A 23,788-nucleotide genomic window follows, 5' to 3' on the forward strand; every position below is an offset into this window, starting at 1 on the left:
ACTGTCCAGCAGAGGTGATGAAGCAGTGCCAAGCTTTTGATGATGTCTGAAAGTGGCTCCTGGATGTTGAGGTGAAGGCTGGTTTTCTTTATCCACTGCATGTCACCCACGTATCCACCGACAAGGTGTTTTCTTCCCCATGGGATGCAGAGACTTTTGCAGGGAGTCTTGCTTAAATACTAACACACACGTCGAGTTGGAAGGTTTTGGTATGTGTCTTTTATATGTTATTCACATAAGCTGGACATGACTGTCTCTTTTTCTGTCGACATGTAATAGTTCACATTACTGGAGGGAGCGGTATAGATTTTGTGCTAGCTTAACAGCTTTATACCGCATATGATCTGGCAAACCCGAAGTGAGTATGTGGGGCCTAAACTCTCACTTTGTTTGGGAAAGTGGGATGGGTGTAGGGGCTGATGTTCTATTTAGAGTTTAACTTCTGTTGTTATCATTGCTTGCCAGGGCATTATACAGTATGTGTACACTGCCACTTTTCATAATCTGTTATGCATGCTAATCTACCATCTCAAGCACAACCCTTTTATTGTTCAGTAATTTCACGTCATTATTTCTCAAAGGTAAAGCAACACTGTAGTGACCAGCTTAACAGATTCTGTGACAGACTTCATACAATTACTATCCTCTCTTGACAAACACAATTGCTCATCCTGAGCACATCATCTTTTGCTGCTCCCACAGTTCATCAAGTCTTGCAACAGAAATTCTGTTGATGGTGACATCAGTCTGTAGGTGTCAAGTGGTGTCACTGTTGCAGTCTCCTTTGAGAGGACAATTCTGTCCAACCTAGCGTAGTTTTAACTGCAAAAGGACCGCCATTCACATTTCAAACAATCTCCCATGGCTCTAGGGCCTTGGGGACATTGGTCCCAATAAATAGGTCCACCTCTGAATCAGTCTCCATAAATTTCACATATTTTAGGTGTGCCTATCTTTTAAGATCTTCCTATCGAGGGATGTTGTCTTGATGAACCGGCATCAGGTTTTCTGAAATAAATAGTAAATTAAAGCTGGCTGATAATTATACTGAAGTCAAAAGTATAATATAGAGACTACTTTACTCAAATGTGTGCATCATTAAGTATATGTAACCAAAAATGTACTTCGATAATTCAAATTGGGCCACTGATGTACACACAAATGAACTCAAATCTTGCAAACTGAGCGTTCGTCATACTTCTAAAAAAATGAAAATAAACAGTTTTATACATCAATTTAACACTGAACTAACAAATGCAATAAACTAACAATGCAGATTCTCACACAACTGAAACACATTTGCTCTGATGGAGGTTGCAGGTAAAACCCTCAGTAGCAGCTACAGCTTCAAGATGGGCATCATTTAGTAAGCCTATTTGCTTCCAAAAAGGCATACCAACTGACTGAACACCTTGGACAGTGGAAGCTTTAACTTTATCATGTTACTGATCATGTAACGTGATAAAGGAAGTTTTTCCTTGCCTCTGTCACCTAGTGCTTGCTCTTGGTGGGAATTGTTGGGCTTCTACTGTATAAATAACATCACAGAGTACGTTCTAGACCTGCTCTTTTATGAAAAGCGCTATGAGATAACTGTTATTGTGATTTGGCGCTATATAAGTAAAACTGAATTGAAATTGAATTGATAACTAGCTGATCCGCTCCGCCACCGTGTTTGCCGATATTGTTAAACTCACTCTTTTTTTCTGTACATAAAATATCCGCAACTTTAAACACACAGTCCTTCAAACTGGCCTTAATTGGTGATTAATTCACTCACCACATAACTTGCTTCAACTGCAGTTTCAGCATCCTTCTTGGCTTTAAAGACTTTGAAGTTATATAAATCCTCTCTGTATCTGCGTGGCTGTCTCCTCGGTAGCCTACGTCTCGTTGCTCTCTGTGTTTAGTCCATTAATGACGCTTGATATTTTATTCCTTTAAAATGGTAACTTTTTCGTTGCATATCAGGCAGGTAGATTTTCTATTAATCTCAACAAAATTAGCCTATTGCTTTGTCCATCTTTCTTGAAACCGCCTGTGTTTATCATCCACCTTCAGCATAACACCGTTTCAATACATCTTTCTTCTTCAGCCAATGGCAGCCGTTTGAGGCCACCTTACCTTTGCCATGACAAATGGAATCTGAATGTCTCTTCTTGGAAGGAAGAAAACTGACTGTTGTTCAGCTAACAAAGATGTAATTTTATTAGGTTGTGATGACCAGTACAGCTTTGCATTAAAGGATATAATCTGTTTGCGATTGAGATCGAGGACATGTTTCCACTTTAATACGCATTTGGCTCAGACTGCTCTAATGAGTTGCCTATAGGCTGCTGATTGACTCCTCTTTATTCAGGTCCTGCATCCAACAAACGTGCATGTGGGTAGCTACCTGCAGAAATATCTTGAGATGGCTGTGCAACTGTCATAGACATAATAGTAATAATAATAATAATATTCTGGCTTTTGTTTGATTTCATTCCATCTGATTTACATTGTACAGCACTCGACACCCGAGAGCCCCACCAAATGTCATAACACATTTACTTTAGCCATTGATGAAGCTATTTCAGTCTCCAAGTTAAGCAGCTCCTTCCTTTTCCTGAGCTGCTCCTCTTGCTCCTCCATGTTTGCCTCAGCTTTAATACGTGCTGACGAGGCAGTTGAGACAGTAGACTTACTTCCTGTTGAACTTGTTTTCTTTGATATTCTGCTGGCAACTTTAGAAACACTATCACTAGGTTTAACCCGAATCAAATTCAAGTCACAAATGCTGCATACAGAGCTACCACTGGGTCTGCACCATCTACCTGAACTCCACAATACAAGCCTCCGTTCCTTCTGGGCCACTGCACACATCCAACGAACGTCACCTGGCTCTGCCATCCCTACACACAAAGCAATCTCAGTCGCAGCTGTTCTCATCTGTGACGCCATTATGGTGAAACGAGCTACCCTCAGAGCAGGAGCGTTCCTCTCTAACTTCAAGAAGCTCTTGAAAACTCATCTCTTGCGTGAACACTTTTTCTTATTACACCTCTAGCCCCTAACCTCTAACATGCACTTCCTGTGCTCTTCTTCTGTGTCTTTTCTTAATTATCTTGTATTGATTGCACTTTTTTTGTTAACTCTTACATTCTTCCCTAGGTATTTACCCCACTGATGCCATTCGTGCTATTAGCTCTTACTAGCATTTATTGCTGCCTTTACTAGTATTGTCAATTGTAGATCTCGTGCTGTATTGATGCTTTTATGGTGTTCCTCAAAAGTAAGTCGCTTTGGATAAAAGCGTCTGCCAAATGAGTAAATGTTATCATCTACAGCAGCAGCATTTTCCACACTCTTCTGAGAATGCTGCAGGACAAACTAGGATTGAGCGATGTTCCGAATTTAAATGCACGATGTGAACATTGAAACATCGGGATGGATGATGGCGGTCGTCTTAGTTGCATGTGTTCAGAATTCACTCTTAAAAGCTTGGTAGCCTATGATGTTACAAGTCGCGGTGGACAAATGATATTATGGATGACTGTCGATAAAGGAAAAACAGCCGCAGTAGTCTAAACACAGGAGAAAACTTGATGACGAGCACACAATGATACATTTCCAACACACTGTTTAACCCATTTATCTTCAATTTCACAGCAATGCATAATGGTTCCACTTAACTGTTTTTTTTCATACATCCATGCAAAGAAAACGCAACGGCACCAGATGACACAAATGCAGCATTCTAGATAAAAATGCGGTGAACAGAAAATTTCACTCCCGAGCTCACCCTACCCCCGTAATCACTCAAGCCAAGAGAGGTGAACAGGTGAGTGCACCTACTTCTAACTGCGTCCTACACACCCACCACCCAAGTGCCAATCAGGGTTCGAGTTACGTGGGAGCCAGTGGGAGCTCAGTTCCCATAAGGATGGTCTGAGCTCCCATGGAAGCAGTAAAATCATGCATCTGTGGGGGTCACTAATTCATTTATCAACAACCATTATTTTGAATCACAAATAATGTATTTTTCCATTGAATTAATACGTACTATTATTTACATTAAACAAGATAAACAGACTTAAATGAACACACTTCCCTAATGAACTACGCTGCGTATCGCATAACTGGCAGGATGGCTGCTCTTCTCCACCATCAGCCACTATCGTCCGCACAGTTTTGACCAAACAGGCTGAGGCCGCGACCCGCGAAAATTAACTTGTTGTATTGTAGCCTACTGTATAAGGCTACTCTGTATTGACTTCAGCTTATTTGTTTAGTATTATTGGCTTTTTGATGCATCCTCCAATTAGTACAGTGCTACAAATGATAATATGCTTGCTACTGTGTGCCAGTGACAAGCAGTGAATAAAATAATAACACTTTAATATTACCATAAAGGGCGGAATTGTGTTTTCTCTTTGAGCAATAGTTTTTGATGTTTTTTTTCAGGCTATTAAAACTTAACGGATTGCCTAGTGTGAGTAGACCTACACCTTGTTGCAATATCACAGACATCTGGGGCAAGTAGTGGACTGCTGTGTGTGTTTGTGCGTTGGCGTGTGTGTGAGAGGGAAATATTGAATGGTGTAATAAGCAATGAGCTTTCTCTCTCTCTCTACCCCCACCCCGCCGGTAACGTTAGGTAGTAGCCTATATTAGAGACCCCCACAAAGCTCAGATTATAACTCGAACACTGGCAATGAAGTGTGCAAATACAAATCAACGACATTAAGATGCAAAAACTGCAGCGTTAAAGAGGTGACGTCACTACGTCTTTATTGAAGTAGCAGCACACGGTCATTAATGTTAATGAGAGCTCCTTTTACCTTTTTGTATTTTACAGTTTTGGGTTCAAGTGTTTGGAGTTTCCATTTTCTAAACTTCTACATTCTAAACCTTCTTCAGCTCTGAACAGATTATTTAACACGGAATGATTTCAAACAGGAACATTGTCTTGTCTAAAGTTACATCATTTATTATTTTTTCAGATTGGAGGGCTGCAGTTTGTCAGAGATCAGCTGTGCTTCTCTGGCCTCAGCTCTGAAGTCCAACCCCTCCCATCTGAGAGAGCTGGACCTGAGTAACAACAAGCTGCAGGATTCAGGAGTGAAGCTGCTGTCTGATCTGAAGGAGAGTCCACACTGCAGACTGGAGACTCTGAGGTCAGTAGAGGGTTGGAGTCAGTCCATGCTGGTTTCAGCAGTATTGTACTAAACACAGTTAGTATCAAAGCAGAGATCCAGTATTTCCTGTAAACCTCCAACCTTCTCAGCGGCTGCTTTCCTCAGTGAAGCTGTGAGAGGAGAATGGTGACAGGCTTCAGGATTGGACAGAAAGACAGAGAGAGAGAGAGAACAGGCAGTGATCATGTGTTTGAGTTGATGTGAAGACGACTGTTGTTGTTGTGTTCATGTCTCCAGGAAATAAAGCTGGATTCCAGCTGACAGCATCACAAGATGTATAGAGACAGTGGTCCTCATTCATCAAACTGTCGGACCATCAAATCTGATCTCAGAGTGTTTGTTCTCTCATTTCAACACAGCTCTGTGGGGCGGCTGTGGCTCAGGAGGTAGAGCGGGTTGGCCGTTAATCGGAAGGTCGGCGGTTCAATCCCTGGCTCCCCCTGGTTGCGTGTCGAAGTGTCCTTGGCTGTTCTGCCAGTGTATGAATGAGTGTGAATGCTAGTTTCCGATGAAATGTATGAATGTGTTTGACTGGTGAATGCAGATGTAGTGTAAAAGCGCTTTGAGTGGTCGAAAAGACTAGAAAGGCGCTATACAAGTACGGAGCATTTACTCTGTAAACTCTGATTTATGACTTCTGCTGTCTTCTTCTCTCATCAGCTGGTGATCTCTGTGTGAGGGATCAGAAAGGTGGAGGTGTTGAGAGAGGATCAGCTGTGTCCTGATGATCCAGAGAGGTTGAAGCAGCAGCATCAGCTTGTGTGTGGAGAGGCTCTGACTGGGCCATGTTACTGGGAGGTAGAGTGGAGAGGAGAGCTTCATCCAGCAGTGACTGACAGAGGAATCCCAACAGTGCTGCAGTCTGAACTGCTCTGAGATCAGCTCCACTGTCAGACACAAAGTCAAGTCCACCATCCTCCCTGTGTGTTCCTCTGGATGTGACAGAGTATCATCAGTGGATCTGAACTGCTCTGCTGCTGCTCTGTCCTTCTACACAGTCTCTGCAGACACACTGAGACTCCTCCACTCCTTCTGCTCCACACTCAGCCACCTCCTCCACCTGGACCTGGACCTCCACCTGGACCTGATTCTGCCTGTTTTTAATTCGTTCAGATGTTCTGAACCCAAAGAGCCTCTGCAGATTAGTTCTGTTCCTGACAACAGAACTGCAGATTAACACTTATTTAAATTGACTTTTGTGCTTTGCTTCCTGTTGCAGCTCCACCTTGTGGATTAATAGACTTGCAATTCATTTCCACATTATATTTCACATATTTTAAAAACTCAAAAAAACAAACAAAAAATGGCTGATAAATATATAAATGAACAAAGAAAATATACTAATCCAACAATCTTGAATAATATATATATATATATATATAAACATTATTTGTTAACAATGTGCTGGAAAATGGATTTGTGTGATAAGGTTTAGTACCTAATTTGCATATTAAATCAGTTTGTTTTTACCTTTAAACAAGTTAAAAACTTGAACGTCCACTGCAGTGGACAGATGGATTTTTAGTCAAGAAACATAATTTAAATCTGGATAAAAGTTTTTTCTAACATCCTGTTTAGTTGGAAATTAGTTTTTTAGTTTTCTGAGAATAAAAGGATTTCACAGTTATTGCTGAGGTGATTGGTGAATCTCCACTTCCCTCCCCTGTTTTGAATTTCTGAGGCAGTAAATCAAAATGACAGATGTAAAATGTGACATCGTATGTGATGTGACATGGGGCTACAACTTAAATGGCTTCCAAATATCTGTCCTCTGTAGTGGACGTCATGCATGAAAGGGATAAAACATCAAAAACATAAAGAATTGTAATTCAAAAAAAGCTTCTCTTCCAGTTTCCTTTCAGCTTGTAAAGTTTCATTGTGATGTGAGTAAAGTTAGTTTGACTGTGGCGTCTCACCTGAACAGGTGAAGGTGTGTTCAGGTGTTTTCAGGTTGCTTCTGCTGACAACAAGTGATCAAATGAATTATTGCTTCTTTAAAGGAGCAAATTCAGCCTTTTACCCCATAAAGTCTCACTTTCAGTCAGAATTCCACCTTAAACTGAACACAGGAGGTTTAAGGTGGTTTTAAGATATGAACTGAACTAAAACAGACTCAGTGTGTTTATCATTATATATTCCACAAACTCCCCCCACAGATAGTGATGCACAGACTTTTTAGACTTGTTCTTATTTGGCCTTTTTTAAACTTTACTTCTTCTCTCAGTTTATACCCACCCTGCCTTTCATTCAACAGGTTTTGTAGATGAGTATTTGCTTTGAACATGATTTGTGTGATTTGAGGGTTTGTTTGATACTTTCCATATGTCATTGAGTTAAATGATGAAAAGCTTTGGACCTGAGACAGATCCCTGCGCTACACCACACTTTATGTTCATGTGTGTAGATTTGTGTTCAGCAGTTTCTGAAGCAGCTGCTCAGCCAGTCCAACCCAACCCCTCTGATACCATCCCTCTCTAGTTTATGGAATAAAATGTCATGATTTATGGGCTCAGATGCTTTCTTTAAAGCGTTGAAAATTCCCACTACATGTTTCTTCTTGTCTGTGTACTCTGATTTCCTCAGTTAGCTCCATTAGTGCCAAAGATGTTGATCTGTCCAGAATCCGGATTGACTGTCAACTAGAAGCTCGTGTGTTTCCATGAAACTGTCAAGTCTTTCTGTAAAAAGCTTTTCCAGGATTTTGGAGAATTGGGGGAGAAACAGAAACAGGCCTGTAATTTGTGAAATGGTGTCTGTCCCCAGTTTTATATAATGCTATTACTTTAGCTGGTTTCATTTGATTTGGAAATTCACCGGATTGAAAAGACGAGTTTCAGATATGAGTAAATGGTTCTTCAACTTCTTCACTAACTTTTTTATTATAATCATCTCAGTGTTATTCCAATCCATGGAGGATTTGGTTTCACACTGTCTTCCAGTGTCTATTATCTCGTTTCTTTCCACTGCTCTAAAGAAAACAGAGCTAGGATTTCTATCCCAAAGATCAGCCTCCACCCTTCTGTTGTTTCTGGATACTTTATTATTTCTTCCAGATCTGCTCCCACATTTACCAAGAATTTTGTTACATGTGGTGTGGGGACAGAGAGGACCCAACTGCAACGCTCAGAGGGAAGGAGGTTTATTGAGGGGAAAAAAGGGTAGAGGGACTTGAGTGGAGGGAGAAAAAGTCGTCCCTGCCGCCCCGGACACAAACTGTTTCAGTCCCTCCCCTCGGGCAGGAGGCTGCGCTCCATTAGGACCAGAAACTCACTCATAAACCTGATTGTGAAAAACCAGGGATCTGGACCCAAACACAGGACACGTAGGCAGAACAGCTACAGGTTACGGTGTTTAATATCAACAGTTGAAATCTGGTGAGGCAGGCAGTCCATAAGGCAATAAATCCAAGAGTCCACAATCCAACATGAAAACAATAATCCAGGAACAGGAGACAGGCGAAAAGCAAAACACAAAATCCACAATAAATCATCCACAGGTACAGGAGACCTGCAGAGACGCTCGACCAAGAAGGAAAAAGACAAAGCAGACCGAGAACGAAGACGCACACAGTGACAATATCTAAAGACAAGAGCGGTGATTAAGGAGACACAGGTGAAACCAAGTGATGAGGAGCAAACAATCACACAAGCAGGAAAACACAAGTGAAGCCAACACAGACACAAGAGGAAGGGGAGAACAAAATAAAGCTGGAAATAACAATCATTCAACACAAAAGCCAAAACCAGGACAAGAAGTCTGGAACATTTAGTTCATTTAGTTTAAAGCACTTTAGTTGGAACTGAAACAAAACAGATTATTTCCATCATTTAAAGTTCCAAAGTAAAAACAGGAAACAGCTGGCAGCAGGGTTATTATGTTCCTGTAAAATGAACTTTCTTTACTGTCACTAAGGTTTACAGTATTGTACTGTTAATGAAAAATACAGGGAGAACTGCTTTTTACTACTTTCACAGGATCAAACAGTTAATTTACTTGTTTCAAAAACATTATCTAGCTGTTTTTACATGTTTTAATAAACCTATTTCTTTAGCTAAATAAATGCTGACTCAGCAGGTTAGACACATAGGAATAGTCACTACAGATGAATAAAGGCACTTTGGTTCAGAAATAGGCTCTAATAGACTTTACTGGTTGTCTCTCTTCCCAAAATCTCTGTCCAAAGCTGGCTACATGCACAGAACACAAAGCAGATGAAAACATTCTTTGTGAGTGAAATACCAGTTAAATTTGTTAGATTACAGCAACCAACTGTTCGCTAAACACTTATTCTTACAGTAATTTTGCCTAAGCACTCACAGTTCTTTCCATCTTTTAGTGACTGCTGTTCAATCTCATAGTTGTTCAGAAGTTTTTGTAGCTGACGCTACAGTACTTTAGCTTAGCCGTTAGCAACTTTAGCGCTGCAGCTAGCGATGGCTTCTCCTCCTACCTCTCTCTCCATCTCTCTCTCCTACTTTCTCCTGCTCGGTGTGTCAGATGTTCAGTTACTCCTCTGCCTCCTTTAGCGGTAATGGTACGTGTAATAAGTGTAGTTTATTTATAGACATGGAGGCGAGGCTCAGTGATTTAGAAGTCCGGCTCCGCACCTTGGTAGATCAATCTTTAGCTACTGTAGCTAGCCAGTCCCCGGTAGTCGGTGCGGGCCGGTCTGAGTTAGCCTCTGGTAGCCGTCCCCCGGCATCCCCTGTGCAGCCAGGAAAGGGGGGGGGCTGGGTGACTGTCCGAAGGAGGAATAGTCGTAAGCATTCAAAGTCCACGGGGCATCATCAACCTGTTCACGTTTCTAACAGATTTTCCCCACTCAGCGACACACCCGCTGAGAAACCAACTCTGATCATTGGCAGCTCCATTTTGAGAAACGTGAATTTAGCGAAGCCAGCGGCCATAGTTAAGTGCATCCCTGGGGCCAGAGCAGGCGACATTGAGTCTTATTTGAAACTGCTGGCTAAGGATAAACGTAAATACAGTAAGATTGTTATTCATGTCGGCGGTAATGACTCCCGGTTACGCCAATCGGAGGTCACTAAGATTAATGTTGAGTCGGTGTGTACATATGCAAAAACAATGTCGGACACCGTAGTTTTCTCTGGACCCCTGCCAAATCTGACCAGTGATGACATGTATAGCCGCATGTCGTCATTCCGCCGCTGGTTGTCGAGGTGGTGTCCAGCAAACGATGTGGGCTTTGTAGATCATTGGCAGACTTTCTGGGGAAGACCTGGTCTGATCCGGAGAGACGGCATCCATCCCACTTGGGAAGGAGCAGCTCTCATTTCTAGAAATCTGGCCAAGTTTATTAGTGGACCAAATCCATGACAACCCAGAGTTGAGACCAGGAGGCAGAGTCGCAGTTTAACACACTTCTCTGCCCTTCTTTTTCAGCAGTTACCCACCCAAAACCCTACGCAGAGTCGCAGTCTAACACACTTCTCTGCTCCTCCATTTCAGGAGTTACTTAGTGAAAACGCTATAGTGACGGTGTCTGCCCCCCGACCATCGGAATTATTTAAATCAAAGGTAAACAGAAGAGGAGCTGTGCATAAAAACCTCATAAAAATTAAAACCACAAGAGCAATAGTGCAAACGAATAGGAGAGTTAAATGTGGACTCTTAAACATCAGATCTCTCTCTTCTAAAGGTGTACTAATAAATTAACTAATATCAGATTATGATATTGATTTATTTGGTCTTACTGAAACCTGGCTGGGTGATGGAGAATATGTTAGCCTAAATGAATCCACCCCTCCCAGTCATATTAATACTCACATTCCTCGAGGCACAGGCCGAGGAGGTGGAGTTGCAGCTATCTTCGACTCTAGCCTACTAATCAGCTCTAAACCTAAACTAAACTATAACTCATTTGAAAGCCTTGTTCTTAGTCTTTCGCACCCAAGTTGGAAATCACTGCAACCAATTCTCTTCGTTATAGTGTACCGAGCACCTGGTCCGTACTCTGAATTCTTATCTGAATTTGCAGAGTTTTTGTCAACTTTAGTCCTTAAAACGGACAAAGTTATTATTGTAGGGGATTTTAATATTCATGTGGACGTTGAGAATGACAGCTTTAGTACTGCGTTTATCTCTTTGTTAGATTCCATCGGCTTCTCTGAGAGTGTTCATGAACCGACTCACTGTTTTAACCACACCCTCGACCTTGTTCAGGTGTATGGTATTTAGATTGAACATTTAATAGTGTTCCCACAGAATCCCTCTTTATCTGACCTCTGTTTGATAACTTGAGTTTGTATCGCTGAACTACACGCCATTGGCCAGAATTTTCTATGCAAGATGTTTGTCTGATAGTGCTGTAGCTAAATTTAAGGATGCGATTTCGTCAGCACACACACCCAGCTGATTTCCTGTAAATGGAGAGGGGAGGACCAACACTGAGCAGGTGAGAACATTCCCCCTTGTTTAGACCTGTTCAATCTGAAGCTGAAAGAGTTCAGACTCCATTTTAAGTGGACAGAGCAGGAGGAGGAAAACTGAAGGCTGAGGCAGGGTGAGTGTTAAGATTCTTTTCCTGTCAGAGTCTCTGAGGCAGTTTTCTCCCTGTGGACTGTAGAGGAAAGAAATGTCAGAGTGAAGTCCCGGTGAGTCCCTGGTGTGACAGTTTAAGTGGTGGCTGAATTAACAGCTGATAGTCTAAGACGTGTTGCAGTTGTGGCTTCAGGATCTCTGAGCTGCTAACCAGGAAATCCGTTCAGATCACTTTGTTTATCTACCTAATGTATATTTCTGTAGATATCTGCTTCTGAATGTAGTTTGTTCATCGCTCTCCTGCACGCTGATTCACAGGGATCTCTCCAACCTATTCATTAGTTTAAAGTGAGGACTATGGGGGTGATCATGTAGGTCACTGTGTTGATGCCTGTTCAAAACACTGCAGCCATCAGTAAATGGTCCAGATGTTCATGTTGTCTGCTCTGTGTCCTGATTAGAGATGGGGATCGTTCATTTTTATTGATATTGATACCCTTATTGAGACTGCCTCTTTCCGATCGATCCGATTCTTTATCGATACTTTACTATTATTTAGTGATGGTTATTTGGTAAGACCAGACCCAACGGGCCTGAGGTAGGCATGCACGGTGTGAGGAAAATATTCAATGTGCAATAACATTATATATTGAGATGACATATCACTTATGATAAATAAACATATATTGAAGTGTACATATTAACTGCCTTAATTTAATATTTTAAATACAGCTAAATGTTGTTTCTAGAGCAGCAACATTAATGTTTAACACAGCAAAGTAACTCATTAACTTGACATCACAAGTAGTGATAAGGCTGCAGGTAAAGTTATCAGGTAGAAGGAGGAGCGGCTGGTTTGTTTTTAAGACTACAGACCAGTCTGTGCTCCAGACATTTCTATTTAGCTTGTTTTTAACATTTGGCTAATGCCAAGCTAACGTTAGCTGTGCTTGTATAAAACATTCAGGATGAGATACTGAGGACAGAGATGATTAAATTAACCATTTCTACATGTTTAACGTTACCTTACAGACTGTGTATTCATAAAGTATTGTCTTTTTACTTGCGAAGGTTTTATTGCACATACTTACAGTAAGAGCGTAGCTGTCATCAGCTAACGTTACAGTAGTTTGGAACTAACTTAACCCTCACCGTATTCCACCGTGATGGCGCCGCCTCTCGCTCTGCTGCCGCTGTGTGTGTGTGTGTGTGTAGGAGCCAACAGAGAGCAGGCAGAGACTGCAGCCTGATGATTTTCTTATCCATTGCGTTTCAAATTAAATCAGATTTGACTCTCGAGACATAACGTTACATAGAACCCGCAAGTCTCGATAGCAGTATTGATAAGCTCGAACTTTATTGATTTTACGGTTTTGAGAAATTTAGAACCGGGTCTCGATCCCCGTCCCTAGTCCTGATGGTGTTTAATGTGTTTGTACTTACATACAGCCTATAGGGAAACAGGCTGAGCTGTTTGTTGATGCTCAGCTGGAAGGCAGTAACACATCAGCTGTGCTGGAACAACAAAACACCTGAACTGAAGTCCAGAAGATGGAAGAGGAGGACAGAGCAGAGTCTGCAGGATCCAGCTGTCTGTCTATGAAGAGTGACTGGTCCAAAGAAAGAAATCCTCCATACTTCAGTCCTGAACCTGGACCCTCAGACACAAAGTAAGAGACTGTTTTTACTGTAAACTGACCTGAAGGAAGATGAGGATGAAGACAAAATGTTGTGCTAAAAGAACTGTTAGTGCAGATACTGTTTCAAACTAAGATGGAACACCTGAACCTCCATTTCAGAATTTACACTTCAAGAAAATGTTCCTATATTTTTGCCCTCACGTTGACGTCACTGTAAAGATTTAGAAGGATTCAGAATCAGAAAGAATCTGCTTCAAATGGGTCATTTTCTCCTATTTGTCCTCTAAACACTGAGCTGTTTGGCTCTTCCTCAGATCAGCTGTTCTGATCCACCAGATGCATCTTGAATCACTTCAGATCATAATTGTGCAACATGTGGTGAAAAAGCATTTCACTAGCAAGGACTACACAATCAACAGGTATAATGAATGATTTATTGATGATCGAAACAGAAGATGTATGAGGCTTGCAGTTGCCGAAGATACATTTGAAAGCGTTGTGGGGAAGCTACGATAGGGAAATCCGCAGCACCCGCTAGCACCCGGGCACGATGGACCCGCTTATAACCCTATGGAGAGGAAGAAGATCAGGAGGCAGGACAGAGAAAGGTAGGGGGGGATGCAGGATAGGAGAGCGAAGGGGAGGAGTTAGGATGTGTGGGTATTTATGGAATGCTGGCAATGACGTGGTTGATGTGTGGTCCCTTTCCTTAAACTCTGCTAATTAGCACCACTTGTAGTTCAGCTTTGCTCACCTTGATGAACACTTTGCTTTGAATCATTAGTAAGTGGACCTTTGACCTCAGATTCTCTCCAGCATATATTGTTCCTAACAGGCAGAACTGATGGAAAAATTAGCAGGGGATGAAAAAAGGGCAGAAAATGGTCACATGGAGATTTGGACTGTCGTGGAAATTAATTTCCTGGTGAGAGGTTGAGCAAATAATTGAGTTACAACAAACCATTGTCTTTGAAGATTTTATTTAACAAAAGAGAATAAACACAGAAGTACTACAACACAAATCAGATGGACCAAAGGTTCTGTCTCCTAAGACAGTCATTAACGTCTGGCCCAGGGCTGCATGATCATTTACACAGTCTGAGCATCTATCATCATTTTGGGGAACAAAAGATCCTTGACTGTTCCCAGTCAAGCAAGGAGAACAACAGCTAGTGAGGAAAGTGGAGAGTAGTCGTGGGCACCGAGGGCAATGCACTTTTCACCTGGGAGTGCAGAGTTGAAAGAGAAGAACAAATTAGCACAGTATCTCAACATTTTATCATCACAAGTTGTTGTGGTGGGTATAGACTGCTGTGCTATGGGTTTTCCTGCAGAAGTTAGAAAATCTCTGTGACACCATAAAGCAGCAAAATCATGAATTGTTACAAATGCATAACGAGAGTCTGTGTAGATGTCTGCCCTTGAACTGATGAACTGTTTTGCCCCTACCCAGCTTGCAGGCTTCCGTGAGAGCCACTAGCTCTGCGGCTTGAGCTGAAAAATGTGCGGGTGATTTACCACTGAACAATGTTTCACGCTGAGTGACAACAGCAAATCCCACCAAACCTTCACCAGTGTCTGGAGAGCAGGACGCCGATCCGTCCACGAACAACTCAAGATCTGCATTTGCCAGAGGGATGTCCGTTAGATCTGGTCTGGGAATGCACACCTAGTTTATGGAAAATACACAGTCATGTGGATCCCCATCTGCTTGGGTAGGGAGGAGAGCACAGTACATCTTTTACTGTGATGTTAGGCATGTCAAGCACAGTAGTGTGATATCTTAACCAGCACTGTACAGATATGTGCGATGTCTTTTGTGTGTAGGATTTGTGAAACTGCATGTGGTACCATGAGTGTGAGATCACCATATCCTACAATGTCTCGCGATGCAACCACTGCTTTTTCTGCTGCTGCTAAAGCCCAGAGGCACAGTGGTAGTCAAGCAACAACAGGGTCAAGTCTGGAGGAAAAATAACCTACAGGTTGTTGTTTTCCCCTGTGTTCTTGAGTCAGAACAGAAGTCATGTACCCGTCTTTGGAAGTCCCAGTGTGGGCGCAGACTGTAAAGAGCCCTTTAAGTCTGTGAAAGCTTCTTCATCCTTGTCAGTCCAAGTCAGTCGGTCATGTGCACAGAGATCTTTACCATGAATCATGGAAGAGAGGGGAACCTCTCTTTGTGAGTAGTTTGGCAGCCATTGTCTACAGTATGACGTCATTCCTAGAAAACTGTTTCTTTGTTTTTGGTTTTGGAACAGACTGAATAGTCAAAAGGTGGTTGGGGTAGAGGGATTTACCCTCTGCAGTGATCACGTGCCCCAGATATCTCACTTCTGTCTGGGCAAATTGCAATTTAGACAGACTAGCCTTTTGGCCATTTTGAGCTAAATGCTTTAGCATCACAATGGTATCAAGCTTGCATGCTTCATGGGAGGAACTGCAGACCATGATGTCATCGACATACTGCAACAAAACCAAACCGTGTAGATGTAAACTTTGGAGAAACGTAGTGCACTGTGAAAAACCCCAGGAGATTCACAGTATCCCATGGGGCAGCATGACCACGTGTAGCTTTTCCCGTTAAAGGAAAAAGTACTGGCTGTCTTTGTGTACTGGTACTAAAAAAATGCATTTGCCAGGTCAACAACTGAAAAATGTGTGGCATCTGGCGGAATCAATGACAAAATCGTGTTTGGATTTGCCATTCTGGTGCTCGTGGATGCACAGCTGCGTTTACTGCCTGCAGGTCTTGGACAAACCTCCATTCTGTTGGTTGACCCTCTTCACGGATTTTCATTACTGGAAAAATGGGTGTGCGCACAGGGGATTTAGGACACGGAACAGTGACTCCAGCCTGTAACAGTGAATCAAAAACCGGTTTAATACCTTCAAGCGCTTCCTGTTTAATTGGGTATTGTTTCATACAAGGACGAAAATCTGATCTTGGGTGAACTACCAGAGGGTACCTCAGACAGTTCAGCTATGTCCTCCTGTGTGTGTGCAACCATGGTGTGTGAGAAACCTGTTATCGGACTTAGTTCAACAGTTCTCTTAACCAGAGCAGTGTATGTCAATACTATATTGTATACATCACCCTCATTAACTGTGCGGTGTTCTCGGATCCCCTTCCACAGGCTTGTAGTTAGTAAGCTGACTCCGAGTGTGAATCCACCACCCCAGATCCCAATCAGCAGGCTCAGCCAACGCCACATGCAGGCAAAACTCTCCCTGGAAAAGCTGAGATTGGAAAGAAGAGAGACACGGAAACAGCAGCAGCCCTGCTTTTCCAATAAACATGCTGTAAATCAGAAATCAGAATCAGAAATACTTTATTGATCCCCAAAGGAAAATTCTGTGTTACAGTTGCACACATTGCACAAAGGGCAAAAGGAATATAAATAAAGATAGTGGTATATACAGAATATATTTATATAAAAATATAAAAGAAAAGAAATATAAGGAGTGCAGATATGTACAATATTTACATAGTTAAAGGAATTGTTATGATAAAGTATTTATATAATTAAGGAATTTTTATGGTGAACAGTAATAATGAATAAATAGTAGCAGCAGAGTATTGCACATTATAATTTAAGCAGGTGTTATTGCACAAAACAGATAATATTGTCCAGTTTAACAGGCAGGAATGACTTCCTGTGGCGCTCTGTGCTGCATTTTGGGGGAATGAGTCTTGCACTGAAAGAGCTCCTGTGTTTGAGCAGCAGGTCATGGAGCGGGTGGGAGACATTGTCCAAGATGACATGTAGTTTGGACAGCGTCCTCCTCTCTGAACCACCGACAGAGAGTCCAGCTCCGCCCCCAGAACGTCACTGGCCTTGGATCAGTTTGTTGAGTCTGTTGGTGTCCGCTACCCTCAGCCTGCTGCCCCAGCATGCAACAGCAAACAGGACAGCACAGACTCATTAAACATCCTCAGCATCGTCCTGCAGATGTTGAAGGACCTCCTCAGGAAATAGAGACGGCTTTGGCCCTTCCTGTAGAGGCCTCAGTGTTCTTGGCCCAGTCCAGTTTATTGTCCATGTGCACTCCAGGTATTTGTAGTCCTCCACAATGTCCACAGGGACCCCCTGGATGGAAACAGGGCTCACTGGTGCTTTTGCTCTCCTTAGATCCACAACCAGCTCTTTAGTCTTTATCATGTTGAGCTGCAGATGGTTCTGCTCGCACCATGTGACAGAGTCCCCCCCACAGCTCTGTACTCTGCCTCGTCACCCTGCTGATATGGCACACATACTGTAGTCTGTCTGTCAGGTAGTCAATCCAACAACAATCCAGGACACGAGGGGGGCATCCACCCACATCGCTGTCAGCTTCTCACCCAGCAGGGCCAGCCGGACCCTCACAGTGTTTGCCGGCTTTTCCAGGTGGGTATAGATGCGGTTGAGCAGGAAGATGATGGCGTCCTCAACTTCCAGTCGGGGCTGGTAGGCAAACTGTAGTGGGTCCAGAAAAGGGCTGTCCGTGGGCCGCAGCTGATCCAGAACCATCTGATCTTTGGCACAGGAATGAGGCAAGATGTCTTCCACAGCACAGGCACCCTTTGGAGACTCAGCCTCAGGTTGAAGGCATGGTGAAGGACTCCACATAGCTGGGGGCACAGGCTTTGAGCACCCCAGGACAGACACCATTAGGGCCTGCAGCCTTATTAGAGTAGAGTCTCCTCAGCTGTCTTCTCACCTGGTCAGCAGTGAGGCACACAGAGGTCACACGTAGGGGAGGGGGAGAGGAGAAGTCGTCAGGCTGAAGGAAGCTGTTAACCTGAGAGCTGGAGGATGGGGGAGTAGGGATCTGCCAGGAGAAGGGCAGTGGACAGTGAGGAGGAGGAGGGGGAGAAGTGGGGTTGGAGGTGAGACAGCAGCTGAGTTAGTGGGGGGATGGGCAGGAGCCATAGTATCAAATCTGTTAAAGAACAGAGGGAAAAGCTGTATTCATGGTTAACATTAGCATACAGCAGGTCCAGGGTTCTCTCCTCTCTAGTATGGCAGCTCACAAACACAGTGTTTCTACCTTTTGACTGTCCCTGTTCCATAATTTCTCAAATTCCTCATCCTGTCCTTCAAAACAGTGTGCTGTGCAGTATAGGGAGTCATCTGGTTGAAATTCAAAGGCCTGAGTACAGTGTTGATTTACAAATGTTCTCAGTTGTGGTACCACAGCAGACACACTAGATGGTGCCAAAACCCACTAATAAACAAAGTTCAATGCCTCTGGACTGTATTTCACCATTTGAAGTGTAAATTTCAGTTGGGTCACTTTCAACCCCTCAGGATGTGAGGTTAAAACAATACCAAAATGAACCATGAAATCTCGTCCCATTAGGTTAATGGGACAATTCTCTGACAACAAAAATGTTTGGTTATGGCATCATCCAGCACACATGACAGTGGTGTCGTGTATGGTTCTGAAATAGGGATTCCTCCTGATTCCACAGTTTTGCAAAATTGTGGGGTCAGGGGCAAAACACTTCTCTTTGGTGGAGTTGGAAAAGTTGATTTTTTCAAAACCGATATAGTAGTCCCGGAGTCAACTATGTTTAAAATAACTCAGGCAGCTTCCTGAATCCCTCATTTCCATTTATGTACATTTAAAAAGTAAAAAGTCAAAAACGGTCAAGTTTATCAATGTCTTTCTTAGTTTCAATGTATGTTATTGCCATCAATAATGGTATTTGTCATAGTCTGTTATAGATTGAGACTCACCCATTGATGTGTGTGTGGCACGCAGTCCGTCCCCAGGGTCCTCTCCGCCTCCACTCCCTCGTTTCAGACCCCTCTTCCTTTCCTTTCTGCACTCATCCCGCCAATGTCCCGTTTCCCCGCAATTAAAACAAACATCCGCGTCTTAATGACTTCGCCAGTAACCCGGAAGCTCTCTTCCACTATCCCCCTTTTTCCTTCTTTCTGCACGAGGATTGTCCTCTCGATCCAGGGTTGTGTGAGAATTTAACATGGTCTGACGTGCGTCCTCCGGCTTCTTCTGTTGACCCTTAATCCCGCTCACGTCACCCTCAGGTGGTCCTCAACATGGGCAGTGTTTATGGTTTCAAGCGACGCCACTCTCCATGTAACACAGCCACTCCACACCCCAGCGGCGATCTCTGGCTTCATCTGGCTCAGGAAGTGCTCTTTCAAGTGTACTTCATACAGGAGCATTGGATTAGCCCCATCAGACCTCGGGTCATACCGCTGTGGACATTGAACGCCTCTGTCAAACGGGCCAGATATGCCCTACAGGTCTCTGTTGGTCACTGCTTCACGGAGGTGATGTTTGACAGCTTCATCTGCACCGGAAAAGCAATCAGTCCAGTGATCGCATCATGGTACCCAGCATTGTCGACATGGCTGTAAACCACGTCTTCCTGACGGCACGCCTGCACGTTAGTAGTGAAATTGTCTGCTCATCGTGTGTCTTATCTCAGTCATTGTGGGCCTGTATTCTTTAGCAAACTGCTCCATCTGCTTTGCAAAGTTGTTGTCAGTTGGGCTGGACACGTGCACCATGCATCCACAATATCCTGTTCAGCCCATGGACGGAAAACTAGCAATGGGCCTGCGTGCCCTGCAGCTTCCATCATTGGCATTTCCATGTTCACTTGGTCCTCCGTTTTACTGTCAGATTTCAGCTTGTATCGAGGTTGCTCTGAAGACATTGCCTTCGGCTTACTGTCCGTTGGTCTGCAAACGGAGCCGCGTCTCTGAGGTACCTGTGTCCCGATATCTCCGGGGCCCGCTCCCTCAGTCTTTGTTACAACTTGAAGTGTTACTGGCCCTCCCACAGCCACAGCTGTTGTTGCGGCTTTGGTTTCAGTCTCTTCTGGGCTTAAAATGTGCGCTCCCTCAGGATGCTAACTTGGATGTTGCGGTAGGTTCAAAGCTGGATTGTAGGGAGGAGGAAGCAGCGCCTCTGCTTCTTCCCTCCATTGCATGTAAGCTTTCCAGTCTGCTTTAAATGGATGATTTTTCTTCTGCTGTTTCTTGGACAAGGCTGCATGTTTCTCTGTCGCTCTCCTTTCCTCCACCTCTAAACGTATCTTTAGCTAATGCAATTGATGTAGACTAAAGCTCCCCGTTGCTGGGAACCCAAATTCAACCCACTTATCAAATTGTCCCATTGAGTTTTCATGTTTTTCAGTCATACATTTCACAACTGGTGAGGGTAATAGTGGAGTGGTTCCACCCTCAGTCCTTGCTTTACTCTGACACTTCCCCATCCTATCTCTAGTTAAGGTGCTCTGGCATCAACGTAGCAGTTACTGGGTCCACTGAGTTCGGCTAGAGTCTAAGGCTCTACGCCGCAATCCTAACTTATCAGCTGGATCCCCACCAACTCTCGGACACAGCCCCCCCAACCCGTCCGCCCTGAGACTCCCCCGATACCCAACCTTTAAAATTACAAGTGATAGAGGTTCTGCCTGACTTGGGCGCAAGATCTAAGCCTATTCTTTCAAACTGTTCAATCACACTCTTTATTTTTCACTCAATTACCTACTAATTTCTCACCGTGTAAGTTCTTATCCAGGGCCAGAGCGATGACCAGGACTCAGTTGAATGCAGCTTCTCACCACAGGGAGGAATCCACTATCTAAGTTGGCCTCCGCACTTCACCCGTGTCCAGATCATGCGTCCGTCCCATCTGAGGTGCCAAATTGTTGTGGAAAATAATGAACCATTGAAAAGAAGTACTACAACACAAATCAGATGGACCAGAGGTTCTGTCTCCTAAGACAGTCACTAACGTCTGGCCCAGAGCAAACAATTGCATGATCATTTACACAGTCTGAGCATTTATGCTTTGGGGAACAAAAGATCCTTGACTGGTCGCAGTCAAGGAAGGAGAAGAACACCTATTGAGGAAAACAATAAACAACCCCACATCCCTGACCTTAACCTAAACTGACAGTCTCGAATAACAAGAATAATAATAAAAAGGGAACCGGTTAAAGATTAAAAACAATATATAAGACATAATAAAAATAGAAAAATAGCACTCTTATAAGTACTTGCATGAAGGATTATAAGTAAAGAAGAAAACAATTTTCGGCTGTCACACTTCCCTTTTTAGATTCTTTGAATTGTTTTCATGTGATAGTTGACAGTAGAGTGACAGGAAACATAATGACAAACAAACAACTCTATGTGTGGACTAAAACAGTAAAGGACATTATCAGCTCTCTTTGATGGAGGCTTTTACTGTGAAGGAGCTGCAGGAAGTGTTGAGTTTGTGTTAATAACGAACTACAGCCAGATCACTAAATGTTTAATAAGACAGACAGGAAAAGCAGTTAATTAGTGTTTCTGAAAGCAGGAGAGCTGAAATAAGGAACAGTCATCTTCATCACATACTGAAAGCTGAATTCAAACAGCCTACTGAAACCAGATGAGAGTAAAATACCAAAGTAAAACAGGAAACACAAAGACACAAGAGGAAGCAGTTAACAAAATAAAACAGGAAATAATAACCCTCAAAGCCAAAACCATGACAACATGTCTTCACAGAGAGAGGAAGAGGAGTCATGTTTCTATGGAGGAGCAGCCGTCCTGCTGTGCTTTGTGTCAGGACGTCCTGAAGGATCCAGTCTCTACCAGCTGTGGACACTGGTTCTGCAGACTGTGCATCGCCTCATACTGGGACCAGTCTGCTTCATCAGGACACTCCTCCTGTCCCCAGTGTGGAGAAAGATCCAGAGCTGGACTGCAGACAGCCAGTCAGAGCAGCTCTGTACAAAGTAAGACTGTCCATCTGCCTGCCGATGTCCTCATGTCTGAAAACAGGATTCTTGGGTTTCTTTGCCTCGCAGCATTTAAAATGTTGCTGTCTCAGCCAATCAGAAACATTTTCAATAGGATTCAGTTTTCTTACTGGTTGTTTTTATGTTGGTGCTAATGAATAATTCCCACTAATGATTCTTTCTTCTGTGACAGTAGATGGCAGTCTGCAGGAGGTTTTAGATGAACATAAGATCAGTCTGAGGAGGAGATGTGAACATGTGACTGAAGGAAGTGATGAAACAGGAAGTGGAACCCTCCTCAACAGGATCTACACTGAGCTCTACATCACAGAGGGACAGAGTGAAGAGGTTAATACCCAGCATGAGGTGAGGCAGCTTGAGACAGCTTCCAAGAAGAAGACCCTCCATGACACTCCAATCAGGTGCCAGGACATCTTTAAAGCCTTACCTGGCCAACAGAGAGCCATCAGAGTGGTTCTGACCAACGGCGTCGCTGGCGTTGGAAAAACCTTCTCGGTGCAGAAGTTCACTCTGGACTGGGCAGAGGGCTCGGAAAACCAAGATGTCAGTCTGCTGGTTCTGCTCTCGTTCAGGGAGCTGAACTTGATCAAAGATGAGCGGCACAGTCTCCTCACGCTGCTCCATGTTTTCCATCCAACATTACAGAAGGTCCCAGCAGAGAAGCTCGCCGTCTGGAAACTGTTGTTCATCTTTGACGGCCTGGATGAAAGCAGACTTTCATTGGATTTCCACAACAGTGAGGTTGTGTCTGATGTCACACAGAAGTCATCAGTCAACCTGCTGCTGACAAACCTCATCAAGGGGAATCTGCTTCCCTCGGCTCTCGTCTGGATAACTTCCCGACCTGCGGCGGCCAATCAGATCCCTCCTTCGTGTGTCGGCAGGGTAACAGAAGTACGAGGCTTCACTGACGCCCAGAAGGAGGAGTACTTCAGGAGGAGAGTCAGTGATGAAGAGCTGTCCAGCAGAATCATCTCATACATCAAGACCTCCAGGAGCCTCCACATCATGTGTCTAATCCCAGTCTTCTGCTGGATCACTGCTACAGTTCTGGAGCACATGTTGACTACAGAGCAGAGAGGAGAGCTGCCCAAGACCCTGACTGACCTGTACTCACACTTCCTGCTGGTTCAGATAAAGAGGAAGAAGCAGAAGTACGATGAGAGACATGAGACGAGTCCACAGGAGCTGACGGAGGCTGACAGGAAGGTTCTTCTGAAGCTGGGGAGGCTGGCGTTTGAACAGCTGGAGAAAGGAAACATCATGTTCTACCAAGAAGACCTGGAGCAGTGTGGTCTTGATGTCACAGAGGCCTCTGTGTACTCAGGAGTTTGTACAGAGATCTTCAAAAGAGAGTGTGATCTTCCAGAAAACAGTCTACTGCTTTGTTCATCTGAGCGTTCAGGAGTTTCTGGCTGCAGTCTACATGTTCCACTGTTTCACCAGCAGGAACACAGAGAGACTGGAAGACTTCCTGAGGAGTTCCATGGAGAAATCTCTCCAAAGTGAAAATGGCCACCTGGACCTGTTTGTTCGCTTCCTTCATGGCCTCTCTCTGGAGTCCAACCAGAGACTCTTAGGAGGCCTGCTGGGTCAGACAGACAACAGTCCAGAAATCATCCAGAGAGCCATCAACAACCTGAAGAAGAGGAAATGTACTCGATCTCTCCTGACAGAAGCATTAACATCTTCCACTGTCT

General features: G+C 43.7%; 1 long non-coding RNA gene across 1 annotated transcript; it reads right to left on the bottom strand.

The window, feature by feature from the left end:
• Window positions 1-6,185: 6,185 nt before the first annotated feature.
• LOC119896077 lies at window positions 6,186-15,066 on the bottom strand. Its single transcript, XR_005443166.1, has 3 exons — window positions 15,055-15,066; window positions 14,085-14,088; window positions 6,186-6,249 (listed from the first exon to the last, which is right to left on the bottom strand). It is a non-coding gene; the product is annotated as an uncharacterized LOC119896077 (long non-coding RNA).
• Between the last annotated feature and the right edge of the window lie 8,722 nt (window positions 15,067-23,788).

The sequence above is a fragment of the Micropterus salmoides genome, unplaced genomic scaffold (assembly GCF_014851395.1).
Source record: "Micropterus salmoides isolate LMB-PRFRI ecotype aquatic unplaced genomic scaffold, ASM1485139v1 Ms_hic_scaffold_9, whole genome shotgun sequence".
Taxonomy (NCBI): Eukaryota; Metazoa; Chordata; class Actinopteri; order Centrarchiformes; family Centrarchidae; genus Micropterus; species Micropterus salmoides.